The sequence below is a fragment of the Pongo pygmaeus genome, chromosome 22 (assembly GCF_028885625.2).
Source record: "Pongo pygmaeus isolate AG05252 chromosome 22, NHGRI_mPonPyg2-v2.0_pri, whole genome shotgun sequence".
Lineage (NCBI taxonomy): Eukaryota > Metazoa > Chordata > Mammalia > Primates > Hominidae > Pongo > Pongo pygmaeus.
In genome coordinates this window covers 47952065-47968543 of record NC_072395.2, presented here as the reverse complement: position 1 = coordinate 47968543, position 16479 = coordinate 47952065, and positions in this window count along the sequence as shown.

The following is a 16479-nucleotide window of genomic DNA, read 5'->3' as shown; positions in this document are numbered from 1 at the left end:
CCAGTTCTTACCCCAAAGATGCAGAGCTATCTGAAAATTATGAGTTTCCATTTGCTTCCCACCTCCAGAAATGGCCAACCCTTGTTGCCTTTATTCCTAGGCCCAAAACTCTCTGGCAATAGGCAGGCCTGCCAGAGGCATTAAGTATAACTCTGGAGTTGATTATTTTAGGTTGGAATCAGGTATTGTCCAATGTGCAGATGGCCAGGGAGGAGAAAGTCTCAGTGTTAGCTTTTATTTAAGTGATGATCTTATCTCCTCCACACACAGCATATCACTATCTCAAGGTGTTAGAAAATAAATTTCCTTAGGTCTAGAGATGGGTTTTAGGCCAGCAAGAAAAAAGCATTGCAAGCCAAGACTGTAGCAATGAAGAAAGTACCATTATAGTCTATTCTACAGAATAAAGCTCACTACAGAAGGCTCTATACATGCCTGAACAAATGAACACATGAATGCACACAGACAATTTCATTACCTACTTCCCAGGCACATTATATCAAAAATACCACTCAAATAAGATTAAACCACATCTGCTTCCAAAAATAATAGGCTTTTCTGGAAAAGTCTCAGTAACAGGATGGATTCTACCATCTGTTTGTGTAGACAAACAATCTGTGTGATTCTGCCATATTTGTGTATCCTTGTTATGGCCTCATTGATGTAATTCATGCCACTTATTGACTTGGACAAATTATTTCAAAAGGTAATTAAAATATTTTATTTTAATGTACCTGATGGATGTAAACTTAGATAAAACTTGATGGATATAAACTTAGATAAAATATAACTTGTATAATTACAAAGTGTCAAAGAAAAGGATAAAATCTCACACATTTCTATTTTGGATTAAAGACTGTTGGGCAACCTCTTTAAGTGACAGATGCTGTCGCTCTTACACCATGCAAATGAAACACAGATAGATTTGAATATTGAGGATGTTTATGTTAATATGTAACATAACATTTGTGATCATATGTAAAGTTACAAACCCAATGACACAAATATTAACACTAGGCAAACTATCTCCCTGGCACTGTAAGCTTCACTTCTGTCTTGGCTTCTTTGTGTGTGAAACACTTGTCAATATGCTGCTTAAAAATATTCAGCTCCCATCACAGTGACTCAATTGTTAAAATGATCTTTGAGGCAAAAAGTCAAAATGTTGAGGTGTATTTTACTAATGTTATAAAATTAATGTCTACGGAGTTCTCAAATAAGACAATAAATGGACTATTCTACTCATCAGTTGTTCCAATGAGACCATACACGGTGAAATTTAAAGCTGACCTTGACATTGTTCTCCATGGACAATGGGCAGAAGGGAAGCCCAGTGAGCAGTCTAAACTCTTTGGTCTTTTCAGATAATCTGAATAAAGAATCCCCATGGTCCGCAGCTTGCCGTGCTCCTCCACTGCATTCTACAAGGTTTAAGAAGGATGGAAGAACAGAGATGTGTGAGCTAGGCTCTGTAGATGGCCTCCCTGGGTTGGAATCCCAGCTCCACTTCTGACAGCTGTGTGATCATGGACAAATCACTCAACATCTCTGAACCTAAGTGTCCTCATCAGTTGAATGGAGACTGTAACAGTGCATATCTCATAGGGGTATGCCGAGTATTAACCCAGAAAATATAAACTGTGGCCAGAAATTAAGCTCTCCAGAAGTACTTGCTATTATTGTAAACCTTCATGAAACATTGTGAACCAGGGCTGTTTTACCTTTAAAATGGTTCATAGATTTTCTAGGAGATTATTGGGATCCATATGATTCCAAGACATTCTCAACAATATTTGTAGGGTACTGACCACATGCTCACACTCTGCTACATATGGGATTCAAAGATAAAGAAAAATTCATTAAAATTCAAGGTGACGACATCTAGTTTCTTTCCTCCTGTCTTTTTTTCATTTTAAATAATGGTGTAAATAAAGGTCATTGGGGGCAGATGTATGAGAATGACTAAATGTGTTTAGGGAGTCATTTCAGAGAACATTTAGCAGAAGTGGGTCACATATGGTTAGGAGCTTCACAAGGAAATATGAGTTGAAAAAGAGAGAGAGTGAAAATGGCAGGGGAGGAAACTTTATAAGTAGGAAAAACTTTGAGGTAAGACATTTGAGCAATGTGTTTCCAGATGGGGTTGAGACATTAGATGTAACTGATGCTTAAGATGAGGGGGGAGGGTGAATAAACCCAGAAAGCCTCCTGGACCTGTGGCTGTGGATGCCCTTGGATGCTGTGCTAAATTTGTTTTTTACCTGATATGGGTGTGGGCAAAGGGTTAACCAACTAAACCTTCTTACCTTCTATGTCAGAATTCATCCTTTGATTGGCTGTGTTCTCCTGGTGTCTGATATGATGTTAGCTATACTCCTGGGTGACATTCATTAGCATAAAAATAACCCTGATGGGTAGCTCACATCTGCACTGGGGAAGACTACAAATGGACCCAATTAGGGTACCCTGTTTTGAGATTTCCCTAAAGAAGAATTATAAGAGTGTGGTGACTCTTATAATCCTTAAGTGGATCCTAGAAGGAGTTATACCTCTGGAGATGTTGCAAGATATGCTGGTATAGAGCTTGGAAGCCAGGGTAAATTTCATGGGAGCCAATGTGGATTCATCTCCCTGCTGTGTAGATGACTGTTGCAAGAACTTCAACTAACAGGAATGCTGAATGCCACTAGGCTAGCAAACTGTGGCTCCTATTCTATATCCTCTAAGAGATGAATATCAAGTGATAATTTATGAGCATGAAGATTTAGTTGAACATCAAGAAACTTTGGTAGGCATTGCAATGGGTAACAGAGAACTCAAGGAAGCAGTGAAGTAGGACTGTAGAAAGATAAGTCTGAAAATGTTATTCAAAATTGTATTTATTTTAGCTATGGGGAGGAGTTTTCTAGAATGTAGAATTTCTTTATTTTTATTTTGTACTGCTGCTTGCAGAGCATGGCTACTAGGCAGTGTGCCCAGAGTAGCCAGAATTTCTAAATTAAAGGATTTTATATGGTTGCATAAAGCTCTAAAAATAAGACATTTGCTCAAAATAAAATTTGGAGGGCAGCTATCTTGACATGCCTATGTTGAAGGGTGAGGGAAGGTTTGTATGACTAATGGAAACAATAGAACAAGCTGCAAATGGTTGGGAAATTGTTTCCCTTGTCCAAATGATACATTGAAATGGGGTGTTTTGACCTGGTTCACCTCACATTTCTACAGAAATTAGATAATAATCAGTACAGAACCAAGTTCAGGTTTTAAACATTTTTTCCACCACATCTCTGCATGAAAATACATCAGACTGAAAGGGATTGCATTCACTCAGCAAATATCTGCTAAGATCCTTCTGTGCCAGCTCTGAAGATGAAAAGGTATGCGACATGGTCTCACCCCTAAAAAAACAGTCTGTCTAGTGAGGGAGACAGACACACAGCTAATTACATTCAATGTGCTAAGTGCCTGTAAGGAATATGCCCACATTCTCATAGGAACCCAGAAGGAACTATTAATTATGCTTAGTGGAACCTTCTCAGAGGGAATAACATAGTAGTCTGAATTTTCAGGAGTAACATCTTAGTCCAGGATGCTATAGCAAAAGACTACAAACTGGGTAAATTTTAAACCCCAGAAATTCATTTCTCATGGTTCTGGAGGCTGGGAAGTCCAAGATCAAGGCACCAGGATGTTTGTCTGGTGAGGGTTTATGTCCTGGTTCATAAATGGTGCCTTCTTGCTGTGTCTTCACATGGTCGAAGAAGCAAGGCTCTCTCTGGGATCTCTTTTAAGAGCACTAACTTCAGAGCTCTTCCTTCATGTCTTGATGATATAGTTTGGATATTTGTTTCCTCCAAATCTCATGTTGAAATGTGATCCCTGATGTTGGAAGTGGGGCCTGGTAGGAGGTGTTTGCATCATGGGAGTGCATCCTTATAAATGGCTTAGCCCCATCCCTTTGGTGATGACTGAGTTCACACAATATCTGGTTGTTCAAAAGTGTGTGGCACCTCCCTCCTCTCTCTTTTGCTCCTGCTCTCATGAGGTGACATGCTGCTCCCGCTTCATCTTCCACCATGAATAAAAACTCTTTGAGGCCTCACCAGAAGCTGAGCAGATGCAAGCACCATGCTTCTGTACAGCCTGCAGAACCATAAGCCAATTAAACCTCTTTTCTTTATGAATTACCCAGCCTCAGGTATTTTTATACCAACACAAGAACAGCCTAATACACCAAGTCTCTTCCCAAAGGCCCTGCCTCCTAATACCATCACCTTGAGACTTAGGATTTCAACACATGAATTTTGAAGGGGCACAAGCATTCAGACCATAGCAAGTAAATAGCAATTTCTAGGCAGAGAAGAGAAAAACTGTGTGTATGCGTGCATGTGTGTGTTTATGTGTGAATATGTGTAGGGGTCAGGTGGGCAGAGGATGGGGGAAGAAGGTAGATGAAGCAAGAATAGCAAAGAAGCTTCACATGGTATTGACATCACATGCCACACTTTGCTCTGAGCATACACGCTGTGCAGATACTTCTGCCCACAGCAGCAACCTGTGCTCTGACAATAGAAAGACTGTCCTAAACTCTTCCTGGTGGATGAGCCACTAGCCAACAAGATTGAGTCTACAACTGGCCTTTTCTTCACTTGGATATACCTTGACATTTCTTACATTGTTATCACTAAACATTCCCTTCTGGTGAGCAGTAGGCTTCTGTTGTATGATGCAAATCGTATATGTATGGAACTGCTATATGGAGATAAAAAAAACAGGAGTTGCAGATGACTCCTGCCGTCATGGAACTAAACCACAGTCTAGAAGAGGAGAGCAAGTTTATGTGGGCTATGCCTTACACTAAAGGTAAGAGTATTTCATGGTAGGAGAAGGTGTGCAAAAGAACAATATAGTGGTTTATCTAGAGTTAGATTACTAAGGGCCTTTAGAGGCTTATAAAAAAATTAGATATGATAAATATTGCAAAAGAGAGATGCTAACAGGTGTTTTAAGATGTTATATCTGGGAGCAATATTATATCAGTCAGAATTGCAGAATTGCTGAAAGAAGTGGACATTCAAGGGAAAGACCAGACTGCCCAGAGATGAGCATAAAGGCGTCACTCCAGCCTCAGATTGGAGGAGAAAAGGGAAACAATCTAGTTTATAGAGCCCATGGATTGGAACCACAGGGTAGATGCAGCCCTGGCTAGAGCTGCCACTCAAGTGGAGAGAGAGGGAGAAATACCCAGCCAGCACATTCTCTTCCCATTAAAACTTTAAACTTTTCTTTTTCAAAAGACAACACAAAGAAATAGAAGGGGCCTGAACAATGGTTCATGCCTGTAATCGCAGAGCTTTGGGAGACCAAAGCAGGAGGATCACTTGAGGCCAGGAGTTCAAGACCAGCCTGATTAACACAGTCAGATCCCATCTCTACAAGAAGTTGAAAAATTAATCAAGTATCAAATGCCCATCGATGATAGACTGCATAAAGAAAATGTGGTACATATACACCATGGAATACTATGCAGCCATAAAAAGGAACAATGCATTAGCTATTTATCCTGCAGGGACATGGATGTCCCTGGATGGAGCAGGGACATGGATGGAGCTGGAAGCCGTTATCCTCAACAAACTAACACAAGAACAGAAACTAAACACTGCATGTTCTCACTTATAAGTGGGAACTGAACAATGAGAACACATGGACACGGGGAGGGGAACAGCACACAGCGGGGCCTGTTGTGGGGGCAGAGGGAAGAAGAACATCAGGATAAACAGCTAATGCATGTGGGGCTTAATACTTAGGTGATGGGTTGATAGGTGCAGCAAACCACCATGGCACATGTTTACCTATGTAACAAACTTGCCTGCCCTGCACAGGTATCCTGGAACTTTATTAAATTAAATTAAGTTAAATTAAATTAAATTAAAAAGAAAATACCTACATTAAAGTCATCTAGTTTTAGGGAAAAGGAGTTGAAAATGCAACCAACTCTTGGTGAAATGTACAAATAAATCTTTGTTATACTTTATTTCAAATAAATTCTTTTCAAATTAAAAAATTTTCACTGGGTATGGTAGTGCCTACTTATAGTCCTACGTACTCAGGAAGCTAAGGCAGGAGGATCACGTTAACCCAGGAGGTTGAGGCTAAAGTGAGCTATGATCGTACCACTGCACTCCAGCCTGCAAAACAGAGCAAAACCCTATCTCTGAAGAGAGAGAGAGAGAGAGAAAAGAATATAGAAGATTGAAAGAACATATTTTTAAATCACATCTTTGATACAAGAATTGTGTTCAGAATGTGTAAGTAATTCTTACAGCTCATAATTAGAAGACAAATAGCCCAATTTAAAAATAGGCAAGAGATTTGAACAGACGTTTCACGAAAGAGGATATGCAAGAACATAAAAAGATGATCAGCATCATTAGGAAAACACAAAATAAAACTACAATGAAATACTACATCATATCCAGTAAGACAGCTGAAATAAAAAAGACAGACAAATACAAGTGTTGAAAAGAATGTAGAAAGACTGGAACCCCCAAATTTTCTGATGGAAATAGAAAATGGAATATCCAGTTTGCAAACAGCTTGGCCTTTTCTTAAAAAGACAAACGTAGACTTACCACATGACCCAGCTATTCCACTCTTAGATGGGTACCCAAGAGAAATAAAAATATGTCAACACAAAGACTTGTTGGTAAATGTTTATAGCACCATTATGTATAATAGTCAAAAACTAGAAATGATACAAATGTCCATCAGCTGGTAAATCAATAAACAAGTTGTGGTATATCCATACAATGGAATACTCAATAATTAAAAAGAAACAATTACTGATACATGTTACAACATCGATGAGTCTCACTGCATTATGCTAGGTGAAAGAAGGTAGACTTGAAAGGCTCCTTACTGTATTATGGACATTATGGAAAAGGCAAAGATATGGGAACAGATATCAGATTAGTGGTCCTCAAGTGCCAATGGCAGTAGGAGAGGATTGACTGCCAAGAAGCCGGAGGGAGCAAAGAGAGACTTTGGTGGTGGTGAAGATGATCTGTATCAAGTTTGCAGTGATGATTTCACAGCTGTTTGTCAAAGCTCATCCAACTCTACACTTAAATAAGTGTATTTTAACATACTTAAGTTACACTTTAATAAACATGACTTTTAAAAATAAGCATTAAACTAGTGGCAGGCAGACCAGCTAGGAGAACACTGCTGAGGGGGAGGAGCAGTGAAGAAAGGGAAGGGACTTGATGAGGAGAAGCCTGCCTCAGAAAAAGGAACACGAGAGAGACAGGCTTTCTGGAAGCACAAGAGTTTACAATTATAAATAAAGAAGGCAGAATGATAAAATACATGAGCAGATGTGACAATGAAACTCAAAGTAGCCCCTCCATAGAGGGCAATAAACAGGAAGGTTCTGGTAAGTCTGACAAAAGCAAGGGAGAAAAGCATTCATGCAATCACTCATACATCCATGCATTGACTCACTCATGTGTCCACTCGTTCATGCATGATGCATGCATGCATTCAGTGTTTATTTTGTACTTAACAGTGGGAAGTAGCCAATGGCAAATAAGAATATGGAGAGTTGAACCTACCTTCTAGGAGCAGAGTTCCTGAGTGCAAAGCCCAACTTTAGATTGGTTTAATGGTTCCATGTTTACCTCATAGCAGTTCCCTCCCAATTTTGTATTCCAAATGTTAAAGAGAAGTCCTTTCATCCCCAGGAACTAGGCCCGTCCTGAAGTCAGGATAGATCCTGCTTGGCCAGAACCAGCCATGGAAATCCTAATCTCCTTCACCAGTGATTAACAAGAGATGAGAACATGTCTTAATTCTCCACAATGAAACAAAAAGGGCTTCACTTTTTGAATCAAAAGCCAGCTTAGGAAAATGCCTTTTGTGTCAGTTTCTTCCTTCCTGCTTGGATAGCTGGAATAAGAATATGTCATCTGGAGCCACATCAGGCATCTTATGACTGTGAGGTGACAAGTATGAAGAGAAAAAGCCAACTGGTCGAAGATCACAGAGAAAAAAGAATAGAAACAGCCTGGGTCCTTCATGACAAAAACCATCTGTTGCACCAAAGGTAAAACCATCTACCCCCAAACTTTATGGAAGATAACAAAATTATATCAGGATTCTGGCAGAGGATTTCAATGGGAGTCATCTCTGGGTCCACTTATGAGGTCAGAACCTAGCAAGAGCTTACATGATGTGCATGCAGTCCTCATCCCTGAGGCTCTTCAAAAAGGTGGAAAGAAGACAGAAGTTAGAAAGAATATGTAGGAGGGAAAGATCCTGGGTTCCGGAGAAAAATGCCAATCCCTGAGATGGAAACTAGTGGGAAAATGACAGGTATTAGAGACAGGATAATAGATTAGTTCCAGTCTCTGGAGCAAATGGGTGACAATAAGAACTAAAAATCAGAAAAAAAAAAAATGACCAATTGGGTCAGGAGAGAGGGGAAGGGAGTCCTAACTGGTCAAAGTATTTTTTGCACCCATGCAGAATGAACCCAAACTATCTCAAGAATGAACCCAAAACATCCCAACCGGTTTATCTTGTGGTCACCAAGTCATCGAATGCAAACAAGAATGTGATTTACAATCACGTGATTTTCCATCCGTTTTAAAGGGTAGGCAGAGAGCTCTGAAATGGACAGATGGGGAATTAGGAGTTTGGATCTGTGCAAAGACAGTAAGTCAAGGCTTTTCGAGAATAGCCACAGGGGTCATGCAGTTGAGCATCTGAGAGGTCTTTGATGGCTGGCTTGAGTTTCTGTTCAGAGTTGAGGTTTCCTTCATATAATCTTTCTCCTTCTTATGCTCCTCATAAAACTAACATTTTCACAAGGCAGCCCTGCTAGTAATATCTCAGAAAAACTGGATTTTAGGAGGGAAGTAGAGAGATATTAGGAGATTTTAAATTTTGGTTTTATGAAACAATGGAGCCTTTTAAGAGATAGATGTGCCATGTTGAGACTACATTGTGAGTATCTTGTTCTACCTATTTCTCATTTTCTGTGTTTTAAAAAAGTCAATAAAACTATGGTGGGGTGACTATCTTTTTTCTATTTCTTGCCTTATAGTTTGGTTGTAGACCCAACCCTGCCTGAATACAGATCTCCAGCCATTTCAACTCAGCTTTGTCCTATCACACAATTTTCTTTTTTACCACTGTTCTAGCTCTGCCAGAGTTGACTAGAAATTGATGATCCTAAGTTTTCTTAACCAAAATCAAGGTAGTAGAGGCGAAGGTGAACTTAGTAGAAAAAACAGACCTTAATCAATGTTACAAAATGTGTGTCTGGCCCTTGGTCTGCACGGCACTAGAAGTGTAATTTGGGAATAGTAGGTTAACGTCCCCTGCATCACAGTTCTTTCACCTTTCAAAAGGAGTCATTCATTCCACTTCCACTTTACGGGGTTACTGTGGGGATGAAACAACAGTGAATAGCATCAATGTTTTTGAATAAAAAGGAGAAAAATTAAAGTGAGACGGCATGCTTTCAACACTGATATGTTATAAAATTGTAAAGAATTAATTTCCTTATTATTTTATTATATAATAAAATACAGAAACATAATGAAAACAACTTTAACAAATTGATCCGCTTGTTCCAACTTCCCTTTAAAGCCAGAAATTTATCTTGTCTAGTTTCTGTATTTATATGTAACAAAGAGCCAAATCAAAATGTAAATGCAAAATAATCATAAGTATTGTTTTATTAGGCATGTTTTTCTGACATGTTATTAGTTACATCATAGAAGACATTTAAATAAGCATCTTATGCTCTTTACCTTGCAAAAAGATGTTACCATACTAAAATTGAATTCTCACTCAAGATCCAGCATGGTAAAAATTATTTGACAAGAATAATGCTTTTCAATTGTTAGACAGATTTGTCCTATAGAATTTTTACTGTTTTTAAATGAGCATTTTTATTGAAGTTTGACACTTCTGATTCTAACTGTCGAGCTTGGTTCATTTTCACAAAATGAACAGACTTACATAACCACCCTACAAATAAGGAAATGAAATACTATCAGCACCCCAAAACTCCCCTTGTGTCCCCCCCAGCTACCTCCCTCTACTCCCCAAAGATGACAACCAACCTGACTATTTTCACTACAGATTAACTTTGCCTCTAGTTAAATTTATATGAATGGAATCACAGAGTCTGTGCTTTTTATTGCAACTGCATTTTTCTCTCAGTACTTGATTTGTGATATTCATTCACTTTGTGTGTAGTAAGAATTCATTTATCCATTTTCATTGCTATGTGGCATCCCATTGTATAAATACACAATTTATTCATTCTATTTTTCATGGAGATTTGGGGCTATTCACAATAGTACTGCTATGAATATTTTACACATGACATTTACTGCACATATCTGCAATTCAGTAATGTATAAACCGAGAGTACAATTTCTAGTCAAAGGGTATGTGTACATGTAACTTCAGTAAATACTCCCACACATTTTGTCAAAAATGATAGTACTAAATTACACTCCCACCATACTGTAGGAAAGTGAGCATTCCTCAGTAACACTGACTAGTACTGTAAGTTTTGTTTGTCTTAGTCATTCTGGCAGATGAGTGATGCAATTCCACTATAATTTTAATTTGCATTTGCCTTACTCAGTTGACATTGAGCATCTTTGCACCTGCTTATCGGCCAGTTAAATAGCTTCTTTTTCTGAGTGCCTGTTTAACATTTTTGCCCATTTTCCTATTTGGATGTCTGTCTTTTTCTTAGTGATTTGTCGTGAGTCCCTTGTCACTCTCACTCTGTGACATGCACTTTCACCCACTTAATGGTGTCAATGTGATAAACAGAAATTCTTCATTTCAATGTGATTCAATTCATCAAATTTTCTTAATGACTAATACTTCTTGTGTCCTAGTTAAGGACCTTTGCCTAGCTCATGAAGGCAATGAAAATTATCTTGTGTTATCCTCTAGAAGCTTTTTAATTTAACCTTTCACATGTAGATCTACAACCCATCTACATTTAATTTTTGTGTATGGAGTGAGCTAGGGTTGAAATTCATTTTTTTTCAGTGTGGCTGTCCTTATGAATGTTTAAAAATCATTCTTTTCCCACTGGATGTTTTTGTTTCTCTTTTTTTTCCTTATCTTTTTTTTCTTTCTTGCCATTGATCTATTTTCCCAAAAGCAGTTATACTAACTTACCTGGTACCTTTGTACTGATATCACAGCTTCAAATCTGGTCATTTAAATCCTCCGACTTTGTTCTTGGAGATAAACAAGGCTCTTATTGATCCTCTGCGTCTCTGCATACATTTTTAAATATCAGGTACTCAATTTCCACACACAAAAATACAAGCTTGTAGTGATTCTCATTTAGACTTTCTCGAATCAAAAGTTCAATTTAGGGAAAATTGCTATTTTTATAATATTCTAATTCATGGAAATCATTTATTTATTTTCTTGTGTTTATTTTTCTTTTTTATGTTCTTTTTACTTTCCTACAAAAACATTTCATAGTTTGTTGCATAGAAGTCTTTCCTCTCTGCCTCAGCTTGTAAATTTTTTACTGACCTATATTCTAAATAACAAATCTGCTCTCCAGCTGTGTGATCTCCTAGTAATCACATATATGACACGGTTAAATCAGATATTGTAATTTTCATTTTTTTCTTCTTTCTTGGTTTTGTTTCTTGGTATGCCTGGTACTGTTTATTAAATCCTAAACACTATGAAAAATCATGTAAAATTCCTGAATTATTTTATGTAATTTCAAAAAGGATTTTCTTTGTCTTCTTGAGGCAGATCCCTTAATCCAATCAGAAATTGAGCTGGTTTGAAATTGCATTTTAGTCTTACAAGGCTTTATCTAATTTCTGGCTTGCCCTTACTCCTGAAATATAGTATAATCAGGCCTTAGTAACCAGGGAGAATTGGTTCTAGCGCCCCAAGCAAATACCAAAATCCACAGATGCTCAGGTCCCTTTTGTAAAATGGTATAGTGTTTTCATATAACCCACACATATCCTCTTATATATATAATCATCTCTAGATTGCTTATAAATTCTAATGCAATGTAAATGCTATGTAGTTAGTTGTTATAGCCTATTGTTTAGGAAATAATGACAAGAAAAAAAAGGTCAGTACATATTCAATACAAACAACCACCTTTTTTTCTCCCCTGAATGTTTTCAGTCCTAAATCGGTTTAATCCATAGACACAGAACCCACCATTAGGGAGGGCTGACTGTACTTCACGGGTTTCAACTGGGTTAATAACTAGGCTCTTCTTTGGCAGGCTTTGAATCACATTTTTTTCACTGCAGTATCATGAGATATCCAAGAATTCTGCATCAAGTTTTTGGCCTCTTAGCAACTGATTTCTACTCAGTTTATCTACCTTTCAGCAGGAACAATTTAATAATCAGCCAAAAACTTTACGAGAAAAGCAGCTCAGGGTGTTGGTCTCATTTCTCTTTGCTTCCCTTTCCTTTGGAATTTTGGCCCCTCAAGTCCTGGTTGCCTTAGCAGGGCTGAACATCAATTTTTGTCTCCCCGGGGCCATGAGACTCACAAAAGCTCTGCTCAGAGTCTCTTCCTCTTTGCCACTGAGTTATTCCTGACTCACTTGCTCAGCCTCTTTGCCCAGGATATGGACAGGAAAAAGCCTTAGGGGAAAATCAGCAGAGAATGGCAGGTTTCTCTTTCCCTTAATGAGCAGCCTTTCTCTTTAAGATACTGAACCCTCAAATCTAGTCCATTTTAGTAAGTCTTTACTCAGATTGTGTGTGTGTGTGTGTGTGCATACTCTTCTCAGCTTTTCATTTTGTTATTGACAGCAGGATTTGTCCACCTCTGGCTAGTCCTTCAGAGCTGTTAGCTGAAGCACTGTCTGGTAGATTGAAAAAGCAAAGAATAAAGGACTCATAATAACCTTTCTAGTAAATATCCTTTTTCACCCCTTTAACATAGCCTGAAAGAAGGAATGTGAAAAAAAAATCTTGGAATTCTCAAATTTCCCCATAAAATTTTATGCCACTGATAATATTTCAGGCACAAAATGTTTTCTGTTTTTAAAGTTTTTCCATATATCGAACTATAAATTCTTAAATTATCATATATATGGTAGTCCTTAGTGCTGGTTTCCAGATATTCTGGTTCTTCCTTCTTCTGGCACTTCCACCTTCTAGAGGATTCCCCATCCTGGCTCCTCTGGGGTAGGATACAACTTGCTCTGGCCAATGCATCGTGAGTATAAGTAAAGTGCCTGTATTAGCAGTTATCTCATTGCTTTAAAGAAATAGCTGAGACTTAGTAATTGATAAAGAAAAGAGGTTTAATTGGCTCATGGTTCTGCAAGCTGTACAGGAAGCATAGCAGCTTCTGCTTTTGGGGAGGCCTCAGGAAACTTACAATCTTGGTGAAAGGCAGAGGGGCAGCAGGCATGTCTTACAGCCAGAGCAGGACAAGGATAGAGGCGGGAGGTACTACACACTTTTAAACAACCAGAGCTCATGAGAACTCACAAGAATAGTACTAGAGGGATGGTGCTAAACCACTCATGAGAAACCACCCCCATGACCCAATCACCTCCCACCCAGCCCCCACCTCTAGCCTTGGGGATTACATTTCAACATGAGATTTGGGTGGGGACACAAATCCAAACTATATTAGCGCCCCATTGAGACCCCCAGAGTTATTTTCTTCTGCCACTGTGACCATTACTGGTCTAAACTGTCCTGCATTTTAGGGTGAAAATGAGGACAACATGGGACGGAATTCCTTCCTAAGCCTCAGGAGATAAATAGCATGGGCAATAAATTAACCTTGTTTTAAATCATTGAAATCATGAGGTTGCTTGTTACTGCATCATAGCACAGCTTATCCTGATTCATACGTTAAAGATTGCAAGAAATATATAGAATCCCATTTTATTGATAAAATTAAGCAAGGCTCAGATTCTTGCTCAGAAAAGCTCCTTGCGAACATGAACATGTCTTATTTATTTTTATTGGCCCTTCATCTAATATAGCTTAGCTAAACTATGCAATACAGAAGATGACTGAGGAATTTCTGAGATGACTGGATGAATGACCAAATAAATTCCTTTGTGTGAGTCAGTATAAATAAGAAGACAGGAAGGCAGGATATTATGATCTCACAAGATAAATCTGGATTCAAATCCTGGTTCTAACATTATCTATGTGACCCTGAGCAAGTATCTGAATTTCTCTAAGTCTCAGCTTCCTGAACTGTAAAATGAGAAAAATAATATCTACCTCTAAGGGTTGTTAGGAGAATTAAAAGAGAATTAAAAGAGATAATTTTGTGATGACATTAGCCTGCATTCTGGCACATACTAATACTAAAAAATGGCAGGTATTATCATTATCCCTCAAACACTAGTGGGAAGAAAGAGAAGTGTAGGAATCAATGTAGGTGGGGGATGTCAATATTTAATAAGTCACTGGTAACTTTTCTCTAGATTTATATCAAAGTCAAAGAAAAGGAATCTGGAGAACAAAACAAAGCTAGTTTCCACAAAAATTAATGAAAGGCAAAAATAACTGAATCCACTAATCTATTCAAGAAACTATGAAATTAAAATATGAGGTGTGTACATATGTGTATTTTATATATATATATATATATAGGAGATGTATTTGAAATTTGAGACATGAGATGGATGGATAAGCAGATAAACAGCCAGATATATACTAGTTAGATATTAAGTGTAAGGGTTATATTAAAATATAATGGCAAAGCTCTCTTGAATAGAATCACTTTAGTGCAAATGAGAAGAGTTTCTAAGAAGAGAATGATTGTTACTTGGACATGGAGTCATTAAAAGGAAAAGTCTAACAGCCTGGAAAAATGTACGTCATTTATGCATGCCAATGATGACACAAAACTTCCAAAGGTTCATTTTAAGAACTCCAGGCAAAATACTTCTGATCACTTATGTTACAAAGATTTTCAAGAAAAGCCATGTTTGAGCTTCAGAGAAGAGGGTAATAAGATGCTAATGCAATCTGTACATCTTAAGGCTTGAATGGGGTGGACATCCAATATGGCACACTCACAAAGCTGGCAGCTGATGCTGTCCTCTAGGAGCATAGATGGGCTTGTTGACTAGGCCTACACATGGCCTCAGCATGACAGCCTGATTCAGAGGCCAAATCCCAAGCAAAAGGTGCCAGTCCTCTTAAAGACTAAGTCCAGAATGGCATAGCATTACTTTCACCAAACTCCATTGGTCAAAGTAGCCCCAGGCCAGCTAAGATTCAAGTGGAAGAGAAATAGGATAGTGTCTTAGTGCATTTTGTGTTGCTATAAAGGTATACCTGAGGCTGGGTAATTTATCAAGAAAAGGGTTTATTTGGGTCACAATTCTGGCTGGCTGGAAAGTTCAAGATCAGGCATCTGCAACTGGTGAGAGCCTCAGGTTTCTTCTACTCATGGGTCAAGGTGAAGGAGGGCAGTTGTGTGCAGAGATCACATGGCAAGAGAAGAAGGATGGTGGGGAGGTATCAGGTTCTTTTTACAACCAACTCTTGAGGGCACTAATGAAGTGAGGACTCACTCACTTCTGAAGAAAGAGGGTATTAATCTATTCATGAAGGATCTGCCCTCACGATGCAAACATCTCCTATTAAGCCCCACTGCATCCAACACTGGAGATTGAATTTCAACATGAGGTTTGAGGGGAAACATTTCCAAACTATAGCAGACAAGCATCAAAAGACTGTCAGATAATTTGCATCCATCTTTATTGTGCCACACTCTAGTACGTAGATGTCACTATGCAAATATCTTTCTAATGAGTGGGTGATTAAATACTTGGCCACCTTATGCTGTTCCTGACAAGGATGTTTTCTTTTCCTCTACCTTTGAATATATCAATTTTCTACATGTTCCAAAATTTTTAATTCTTCTCTTCCACTTTCCATTGTTACTTGGAAACATTGTTACTATCTTCCTTCCTTTTCCTCCTTCTTATCAATTTCTTCCTTTTCCTCTCCCTTTCTCTATCCTGCTCTCCCCAACACACACACACTGATATGGTCTGGCTCTGTGTCCCCACCCAAATCTCATCTTGAATTTTTTTTTTTTTTTTTGAGCAGAGTCTCACTCTGTTGCCCAGGCTGGAGCCATCTCGGCACACTGCAACATGCACCTCCCAGGTTCAAGCGACTCTTGTGCCTCAGCCTCTCAGGTAGCTGGGACCACAGGCATGCACCACCATGCTGAGCTAATTTTTGTATTTTTAGTAGAGACGGGGTTTTGCCATGTTGGCCAGGCTGGTCTCAAACTCCTGACCTCAGGTGATACACCTGCCTCAGCCTCCCAAAGTGTTGGGATTACAGGCATGAGCCCCAATGCCCAGACTCATCTTGAATTTTAATACAAATTGTAGTGCCCACGTGTTGGGGAAGGGACCTTGTGAGAGGCGATTGGATCATGGGA